This window comes from Peromyscus leucopus, chromosome 16_21 (assembly GCF_004664715.2).
Source record: "Peromyscus leucopus breed LL Stock chromosome 16_21, UCI_PerLeu_2.1, whole genome shotgun sequence".
Taxonomy (NCBI): Eukaryota; Metazoa; Chordata; class Mammalia; order Rodentia; family Cricetidae; genus Peromyscus; species Peromyscus leucopus.
In genome coordinates, this window is record NC_051084.1 from 16,706,409 (window position 1) to 16,717,437 (window position 11,029).

Here is an 11,029-nt window from a genome sequence, read left to right on the forward strand (position 1 = left end):
TGAAAAAACTCATTTTCCCTGGTGTCGCAAGGTTAGAAATATTCATTGGTGGGTTTGGTCCCTTATCTGATCTTTTAAAGTCATGACACACTGTTAGATACTGTTTCTGAAACACTGCAGTATCTATATATATAGAAACTATCAGGAAGTGAGTTTCGCTATTATATAATGGCTATTTCTAAAATTCTGCAATAGCACACACAATTTCTGTAGATTGGTCATGAAAAGATTATTAGGAGCCTCACCCTTGACTTCTCAGTTTTACCAATTCACTCACCACTTATCATCACTTATACAGCTGAGTGATACTTTTATGTCAACACAGTAAGAAATGGTGGGGTCACTTGATTAGATTGCAATGTACCAATAAACATAGTATCACAGTGATAAGTGAATTCTAATTGACCATGAACAAGTGATTGACAACAATGACCAAGCTGACGTTTTCTATAAGAGCAATGCTCGGGAGTCTGCACAAACTTTAGTAGCCTTAAAAGTAGGGAGACAATAATAATTAGAATGAAAACAGTTTTGAGCATCAGATATCTCTTTTAAATACTTTAATTCACTCTCGCCAGGCCTAGTCTTGATATATTAACTGTGGCACCTACTCCAGTCACAGTACCTTGAAGAGATTAGGTGGTTTCTGCTTCTGATTAGCCACTTCTGGCTTTCTCTTCATTCTTTCCTTTACAACATACAGGGGACTCACACCATCCTAGTCCTCAACTCTGCCAATGTACTGAAAAGCTTTTGTTATGGAGAAAAACTATGCCTGATGTCAAGAAGACTGTGTGTCTCAAGAGAGAGCACCATGTCCTTCCAAGGCAATGTCCTAGTATCCCCACCACCCTCTCTCTCTCTCTCTCTCTCTCTCTCTCTCTCTCTCTCTCTCTTCTTCTCTCTCTCTCTCTCTCACACACACACACACACACAACACACACATACACACAACACACACATACACTCATACCTTACTATCCCAGGACACATCCACACTTTCTCCTTTCCTGGAAAACAATGACCCTAAGCATATTATACTAAATTCTCTGTGTTCTAGTCCTTTTCATCTTACTCTCCCTGGAGACTCACAATCTTTTCTCACTGGTGAGTTTCAGGAGGCTCTCATTGCTCTCCTGAGAGTCCTTACGGATAGGGCAATAGCTCTGTGCAGAGGAGCTCACTCTGAACATCCCTTCTCCTGAGAAATAGTTCTATCACAGAACATCTGAATCTCTCCATCACAAGGGGAGTGGTCTCAATAGCCTAATCATCTTTCTACTGCATCAACATTGCCACACTGATGACAGAGATCCAACATGTGGTCTCTGGAGAAAAGTCATACAAACCAGAGATTTATTCATGCTAGGCACTCTGAGTTTTGAATTAAAGTGATGAGTATTATATTCTTATCATGCTAGTGAAGGTGAATAAAGTTTTTAGGTCTCATAATAGTGTGTTGACTGTGGGTTTTGCCATAGATGCTGGTTATTTCCTTCTGTTACTAATTTATCATCTGTTTTTTTTAATCCTGGAAATATTTTGATTTTTGTGAAATGAAATTTTCACCACCTGCAATAATTGTGTGTTACTGATATCATACATCTATCAATAGCTTAGAAAAACCATATAGTATGTAAATTATTTTACTATTTTGCTTGAGTCAGTCTCTAGTACTGTGTGGTAGGTGATTGCTGTTATTATTGTTTTATCCTTGCTACAAGTGATGGTTTGAGTTTTATTCTCATGATAGGTCTGTCTGGCTTCGTCTAGGAGATAATATTGACCTTATTTGGGCAACAAAAAAGAGGGGCATAGTCTATGATCCACTATCTTTTGGAAGAGTTTGAAGGTATTTATCTTTTATTAAATGGTTGACAGAAATCCATCAAAGAACTCATATGTTCTTGGGCTTTATTTCTCTTGTAAATGAGCACTGATATAGTCTATGCAACCATTACAGATAAATTCAGATATATTTCTACATTAAACAGCTTTAGTAGCTTTTGTTTCTAGGACTTTGTGCATCTTAAGACATAAGGGAAATATTAAAAAAATATAAAAGTTAATTTCTTTTATTATATCATATTATAGTACAATAAAACTAGAAATCAATAGAAAGCACAGAAACTACAAGACCACCTGGAATAGGACAAGACACTTTTGAAAGTTTATTGAATTATTCAAGGAGTCAGGGAGAAAATTTCAACATTCCTGGAAACAAATTCAAGTGAACACATAACTTGTAGAGTCTTTGTGATATAGCAAAAGAAGTTCTGAGAGAAAATTCTGAGATGGACCTTGCATAGGAAGAACTGATTTTGGATCAAACATGGCCTGCTGTTGGGCTGGCTGAGAAGTGCTCCCCACTGTGGCCTGAGTTGAAAATATATAAGAATGAGTAGAATCTGAATTTCACCAGGGTCTGTAATGGCAAGGTCTGGCTCAAATTGTTTGAGACAGCCATGGCTATCATAATACCTTCTGGAGCTGACATTGTACTTCAGCAATAAGCCGATGTAGGTTTTGTTTGGCTTCTTCAAGTCATCAATGTTCGAAGCAGCCAGTTTTGACATGATGGCCATCCAATTGACTGCCTGGCTTATAACCTTTGTCTTAGTAAGGGTTTCTATTGCTGACATGAAACATCATAACCATAAACAACTAGAGAAAGAGTGGGTTTGTTTCATCTTAAAATTTTTAGTCAGCCCATAATCCAGGGAAGTTAGGGAAAGAATTCAAAGCAGGAACCTGGAAGTAAAGAATGATGCAGGGGCCATGGAGGAATGCTGCTTACTAGCTTACCTGCTCAATCATGGTTTTCTCAGCCAGCTTTCTTAGAGCACATTCAGTGAAGGGGTGACACCATCCACAACGTGCTGGATCCTCTTGCATTAATTACTAATCATGAAAATGTACAATCAGCTTTTTTTGCAGGCTGATATGGTGGGTACACTTTCTCAATTGAGGGTCCCTCTTCCCAAACAACTGTAGCTTGTGTCAAGTTGACACAAACTGGCCATCATAATTTTTCACTCAAGGAACCCAGGGCACCAGGAGCATATCTAACAGCTATTAATTAATGGGTCAAAACTTCCCAGTGCCTAATAGCTTATTTGAAAGCATGTATGCATTAAAGACTTGCTGCTAATGTAGCCCCTATCTAACAGTGATCTAATGACTCATTCCTGCTTAGGACATAGAGAGAGGTACATTCCTTAAATCTGTCTTAACATGACAGGTTGTGTGTGTGTGTGTGTGTGTGTGTGTGTGTGTGTGTGTAATGGTCATCACCAGTATACCTCTTCTCCAATGCATATGCCTGTTTTCAGTTTGTTTTTAGATATGACATCAAATAAACAGAGTCTTTTTTTTAGGATATCCTGAAAGTTAACAAGGAGGAGGAATGTCTGTGTGTGTGTCCATGTTCTTCATGAGACCTATGCTGTTTGTATGTTTATTAGCATTCATTTATGGCTGATATCAATAAGACAGTGCCCTCTTCATTTCTAAATGCATGTTTCTATGATGATATCTCTCTGCACTTGTCTTAATATCTGTTTTACATAAGTTCTTAAGATGTATTGCTCTAGATTACTCAAGAAAATGCTTTTAGACAAGCAATTTGGAACAAAGTAGTCAAAGCAACTCTAGCATATGTGCTTTGCTTTGTGAATTTGAAAGAAGTACCAATGAACTTTGTGAGTTTTTAAAAGATTTATATGTGAGGCCTCTCAAACTTATTGACCGGAAAATTTTTTGTAAAAATTGAAGAATGTGGATAACACTGTCAAAATAACTACTCTCGTTTCTCTCCAACAGAATCCACATATGAAAATCCATCTCTAGGTGTAGATGTAACCAACCATCTTATTAAATAAGAAAGAACCAATGTAAAAGAGAAAGCCAAGAGGTCAGAGCTCAGAGCTAAAATCTTACCCTTCCTCCTGCGGTGCTCCTAGCTTCCTGAATGAGAGCTATTTCCTGTGTGTATATCTTTAAATAGTCTTTCTGTTCTGCCTTCTCATTGGTTGTAAACCCAAACACATGACTGCCTCGTCATTGCCTCTAAGTACAGCCCTAGGTCTTAAAGGAGTATGTCTCCAATGCTGGCTGTATCCCTGAACACAGAGATCTATGGATTAAAGGCATGCACACCACCCACGCTCTTTTATGGCTCTAATAGCTCTGACACCCGGGCAACTTTATTTATTAACATACAATTAAAATCACATTTCAGTACAAAGAATACCACCATATTCCCCTTTTCTATTTTAATAAAAAGAAAAAAAGCAAAAGGTTATAACTAACAAAAGAAAAACTATATACAATAACTATATACAATATATACAAGTAATAAATACCTAAACAGGTATATTTGACAAATCAGAGAAAATAATTCCATTATCTATCCTATTTTGGTAAATCCAAATGTATCTAATGCACTTTCTATCCTAATTAATTTAACTATAACTAACTAATTCAACTATAACTAACTAATCTTCAATATAACTAACTAATCTTCAACTCCCTCAGAGACCCAAGAAGGAATAATATTAGCTAACAAAAATAAAAACAGGAAGTGCATGCAAGCAACTTCCAAAAAATTTGTGAGTTGACAGAAACAGCCAGCTGCCTGGGCAGTCACCTGAGGTTTCTCCGCAGTGTTGGGGCATCATCTTCAGCCTATAGGCTTAGTGTATCTGACAGACTCATTTGTGAAGTAGGATGTACACAAGGTCAACAGTTCAACCTCACATTGGGTGAGAGCAGTCCATGTACCAGAAACACCTGAATTCCACTAGTGTCCTGTCATGATTCAGGATTTTAAATTCTGGAAATTGTTGACAGTTTTTAATTCAGCTGTCCATTCTTCTTGGCTGTGTATATATGGCTTCATCTCAGCATCCCCTTCTTCTCCACATCCCTCTATTAAATGCCAGTCTACTTTCGAGAGGCATGAGCTTTCAGCTGCTGTTCCATTGCACAACAGAAAACCATCGCCACTGCCTGTTAAGCTGCTTCGAAGAAAAGGGCACTGTACCTTTTCCGGATTGCGAAAGGCCACTTCAGGGATGGGCCATATTGTCCTGGCCTCAGAAAATGCCTTTTGATAAAGCCATAACCACACTTGTTTTGGCAAGAATCAGTAGTCCTTTGTTCATGTTCTGTCTGTCCATTTTTCCCTGTTGATTCGAGGATACTTTGTTGTCCAGTGGCTAACTTTTGCCACAATGAAAGTTAACTCATATGCAGTTTCTTCAATGCCCATATTTTCTCTGAAGTAGATTGGTACTGCAGGAGCCGACATGTCTCAAAAAAGAAAAATTTCTAAGTTATTAAAACATTTTAAATGCCATATTCTGTAGATCTCTGAAGGTTTGAAGATGACCTGTCTATTAAAATATGTCTGCTCAATTTTTGAAAACATATCTAATATGACTATCAGTTCTAATGTAATGTCTAACTACTAACTTTCATTTCTTTATATCCTAATAGTTGGTAATAATAACATTCAAGGATCAGAAAATTGCATTACATTGTTAAATGAATGGTATAAATACAATTAGAAATATACATATAGCATTTTCTAACAATATCAATTTCAAATTGTATAACAATATAAAACAATCCAATCCAATGTAAAGTATTTAAAACTAGTAATTGTCTTTTTCTTCTTTTCTTTCTTTCTTTCCTTTTTTAAACAAGAACCTTAAATCTAATCTCCTTTGCTTAGCCTTTTTCCTAACCCTTGACAAACTTGTAACCAACCCCCTAAACAATGAAAATTATCCAGACCAAAACACCATTAAAAAGACCAAAAATCCATCCGCCCCACACACCTCTTTGGGAATGTGGGCATCGTATTCTTAAAATTGCTTCCTGCTTGGTATGGCGAAGTTATCTTTATCCTGAAAGAAAAATTTTAGGTTAATTGTCAAATTCTAGGAAAGGTAACTATATCCTTCATTATTATCCAGTCTGTGTATAATGCCAAAGTTCAGGGTTTATCTCAAGTCCTTATTAAGTAGTCTTTGAGACTGGATCATCTCAGCTAGTCATCTCAAAATTGCTCTGAGCACCTTGTAGTTCAAAGCTGATCTGTAGATGATGTTTGTCAGCTTAGTGATACTATTATTGTCCACGTGGAATTGTTGTTGTTGTGGGGCCCCATCTTCTTTCTGGAGACTTCAGTTGATTGTTAGGCCTGGCCGTGATTTCCTGCAGAAAAACTGATAAGAGACTTGAACACAAAGACATATATATGCAGCTAATTGAAGCCTTTTTTTCTAGAATTAGTTAGTACTCTATATGACCATTCATATCTTAACAAAGTTTAAAATGTATATATATATATATATATGTTAATCTTGTAAATTTTGATATAAAATTCATACTTTAAGAGAAGTTTAAAGAATCAGAAATAGAATCAAAGAGTTGAGATTAGTAATAGAATAATCCCTTAATTATTTTGGCATTTGTCCTGTCCCATAGCAGAAGATGGCTCTTTTATTCTGGCATGATACAGGGAGTTTGCATTTGCTTTTAACAACATGCTTGAGTTTAAAGAAGGAGAGAGCCATTCTCCAACTCCAAAGTCAGCTTTAAATTTTAATTGAACTGGGACTATTAGAAGACCAATAGTGTTAAATCTTTAGAGAAGAAGCAGAAACAAACATTTAGGAAGACATAAAATTTTTTAGATAATATATACCCATACGCCGTTTCACTCTGTTTCCTGGGATAGATGATTTGTCCCTTTTTCAGTTGTCTCATTTGTCCTGTGTTCTTCAGATTCCTTAACCTTCATTCTCCTAAAAGACAAAAAAAAAACCTTTCCCCAAGACTAATTTTGGGGATGTTCCTTTTTGGCAAGTTATTGATCTGATTAAATGAAAAGGCATGTGTTACTGGTACAGTTAGTTTAAATTGGATGTTCATGCTGGTTGATGAACTATCACCTCCTCTAATTAAGAGTTTCTCTTGTTCAAATTGAACTTTATCATTTTGATGGTACCCACAGCTTATCTTCTCCTGTAGAAACAAAAGCAAACCTGTCCCAACGTAATACATACCCTGGTTTCCATTCTGAGGTCAAGCACATCCTTAAAGTATATAGGCTGATTTAATTCTGTAGTTTTTTTCTATTATCAATGTCTCTCTGCAGCTGTTTGTTCCTTTCTCATTGCATTGAGAAAATTCAAAAGTTAATAGAGGGCATTATGCAGTCTATTTCTGGGGGTTTTTGTTACTCCTTTCTGTTTATTTTTAGCATATCCTTTAGAGTTCTGTTTGATCTTTCTATAACTGCTTGACCTGTAGGATTTATGTGGTATGCCTGTTAATATGCTTTATATTGTAATAAGCAAAAAACTGTTTCATTTTAACAGAGACATATGATGGAGCATTGTCAGTTTTGATTTGTGCAGGTATACCCATGATGGCCATAACTTCTAGCAAATGAGTGATTACAGAATCAGCTTTTTCAGAACTCAAAGCAGTTGCCCATTGAAATCCTGAATAAGTATCGATGGTGTGGTGTACATATTTCAATTTTCCAAATTCTGCAAAGTGAAACACGTCCATCTGCCAGATTTCATTTCTCTGAGTACCCTTTGGGTTACATCCTGCTGGTAATGGCGTTTGATTGTAGAAGGAACAAGTAGGACATTTCTTTACTATTTCTTTGGCTTGTTGCCAGGTTATGGAAAAATCCTTTTTTAAACCTTTACTATTGACGTGATGTTTTTATGAAATTCTGAGGCTCCAGCACATTTCTATCAATAATTTATCAATCTCATCATTGCCTTGTGTAGAGGCTGGCAGACCAGTATGGGATCGAATGTGAGTTATATATAAAGGATGATTCCTTTTCCTGATTGTATCTTGTAATTGAATAAATAGTGAAGTTAATTCTGAAGCATCAGGGATAAATTCTGCAGTCTCAATATGTAATACCACTCTTTCATGAAAATCCATCTGTATGAAAATCCATCTCTAGGACAATGGATGACATGTCATATATTCATCTCTACTTAGGATAAGGGATCTCAAAGATTATGTTCTGATTATGGAAAGACAACTAATCTTGATAAAGGAGATGATTCCATGAGAATCGTGTATCTAATCTTGAGATTTGTGCAGTGAGATATTTATTCTCACTTTCTTCACAATCTTAGTCTATCATGTGACTTGAGAGCCTTGAAATGTCTCATATTAAAGACTTACCTGTACAGAATCAGTGACTAAAATGCATTTTTTCCAGAATAGTTTGCTCTTGGTCACTATTGTGCTTGGTGATAATTGCCCTATTAGGAATACAGGGATCCCCAGGTCCCAGTTTGTGCTGACATCACTTTCTGCTGCAGAGACACACTTCAGTATCCTCTGGCTCTGGACAAAGCATTCACGTCTGATATTTGGCCTTAGATTCAAAGACTGATGTTCAGAATCTTGTGTTTCTAGAAATAAATATCTTTTCAGCATATGAAAGTAATTGGAAGAATGAAGGGACAAAATTTTTAGAGGTGAGAAAATAATAACCATATGTCCTTCTTTTTCTCATCGCTCCATAGTACAAACTCTAGCTAAGAAAATATTATTTTCATCAACTGCAAAGTCAGCTTTTTTAGTTGACTCAACTAATAATTCACAATTCACTGTATTACTCATAATTTCTGAATAATATAGTAAATTAAATTTCACTATAAGATTGGATTTGAAATAATTTATATTTTACAGTTACCTTAAATTTGAAGAACATACATTCAGCAATAAGAAAAAGCAAAGATAGAGAAACAAAGAAAGATCACTTCTATATTTGGAAGAATTTCCTTATGACTTAGATTTATTAAAAATATGAAGTCCTTTGTAATGTGGCAATAGTGTTGGATATACATGTGCTGCTGAGGAGAAGATCTATGCCTCTCTGTTTTTGTGTGTATGCATGTAACTATGTTCCCTTGAGTCTAAACCACTGTATTTTCTGAAAAATTATAGAGAATTGTAAGCATTGCTTTCTTATTAAATATTTATATTTAAAATGTGAGTAAATTAGATGCTCATGTCTTCTTTTTCCTCAACAAGTTGAGTTCCATAAATACATTTGGACACGTATGACTATAATAGAGGAAAATCTTGAATACACAATATAGAGTAGCTACCTTAAAAACACTAACATTTCTGGGAAATCTAATTTTACAGAATTATAATGTTAAAATAGGGTTTCACACATTTCCTAAGGACACTCAAGCACCTTGAATGAACAATGTAGCATGCACAAAGTTAGGAAAAATACATATCTTTTTCAATAAATATGGATGGCAATAGATGTATACATGCATACATATATGTTAACTTTGAATTAGATAATTTAAGAACATTATACTATTTTATCACACCATTTATTTAATGGATGCTTTAAATAATGTTGCTAGTTAAAAGTGGAAAAAAAGAGAGAGTAACAATTTAATAAGACTGGTAAAAGTAGCAACTTATCAAAATTACACTTACGTCTATCCTGTTGTTTATAAATAACTATTCATTTTACATATCAAGAAGACATTTAAAAGAAACATTTCTACTCATTCAGTATTTCTCTCTTCTTTTAGGACATGTTGTCTGCTCTGTGAAATGGGCACATGTGTAAATTTACATGGTTACAAGCAAAGCAACTCAGGGTTTCAGGAGGGATGCCCAGGAAATAGAAACTGACAGGTGGGTAGAAGTTGGTAAGCATAACTAAAATTATCTGAATAAGAAACACAGAATTAATAAAGAAATTTAAACTTGATTTGGTGAGAAGTAACATATTGTTATAACATAGTGGGATATTAATCTGAAAACAGAAAAGGGGATAAAAATTGTGCAGAGCATGAATATAATGGTAATGTGAAATTGGCATTTTTAGAAATAACCTTTGCCTTCATGAATGTCCTATTTTTATATATTTTTATAGTTATATGAGGTCAAGTAATAAAGGGTTACAGCCAAAAGATAAGTGGTCATCTATAATCCTTTCTATCTAGGATATTCATAAAACTTTGATAAAAACTAAATGAAATGGGGAATTAAGGGTTTTGTTGAATATACAATACACACTTGTGTGAAAATGGCATCATGTAGTACAGTACTGTGTACAGTGAATATACGCAAAGAAACATTTTAAAATCTAAATAAAGTAATAATCAACTGGACTTATATCCTCTATTGTTTGGCCAGTATGAAGTTATAATAACAAGGAAAATAGTTTACAAAACACAAGTTCAAAGGGGGCTATTGAAAGTGAAAATTGAGTCTTAGTTACTATAACATAAAAATAAAACACACAAGTCTAAAATTATTTTACAAGGCTCTAAAATTATTCAACACTAACAAGAGTACTCTATAAAAGACTGATAAAATACTCCAGACTACCTGCTTTTATTATAAGAAAAATACTGGCAGATAACTAACCCATGCGTAATGTCTACAACTAAAACACTATGGTTGTATTGTTTGTTCTTAGCATGGTGTTTACAAATATACATTTCAGGCAGAGAAGTGCATTATCCTTTTCTTTTACTTTTTCTCCCCAAATGCATCTTTGTTACTTTTCCTACTGACAGAATGCGATCCTACCAAGAACCTGTTTATATATTTGCATCTCTATGTCTGTGTTTTGTGGATAATCTTATATGTGCTGTTGAGGAAGAAAGGGGTGAATTTCCCAAAAGAACAAGGGAGACAACTTGGAAAAACTGAGCAGTCAATGACATTTAAGTATTTTACACATGGTCTTTTTTTAGCTCTGAACATTTTTAAAACATTTTTTTCTTTTCCTTTTGAGATTGTATATAATTATGTCATTTCTCCCTTCCCTTTCCTTTCTTCAAAGCCTCTCATACACTCCTTGCTCTCTTTAAAATTTATGGCCTTTTTCAACAATTGTTACATGCATTTAGGAATATCTGTGTCTATATACCTATATGTACATACATCCTAATCAGACTGTATAATGTTACGTGTGTGTTTTCAGGACTGACCATTT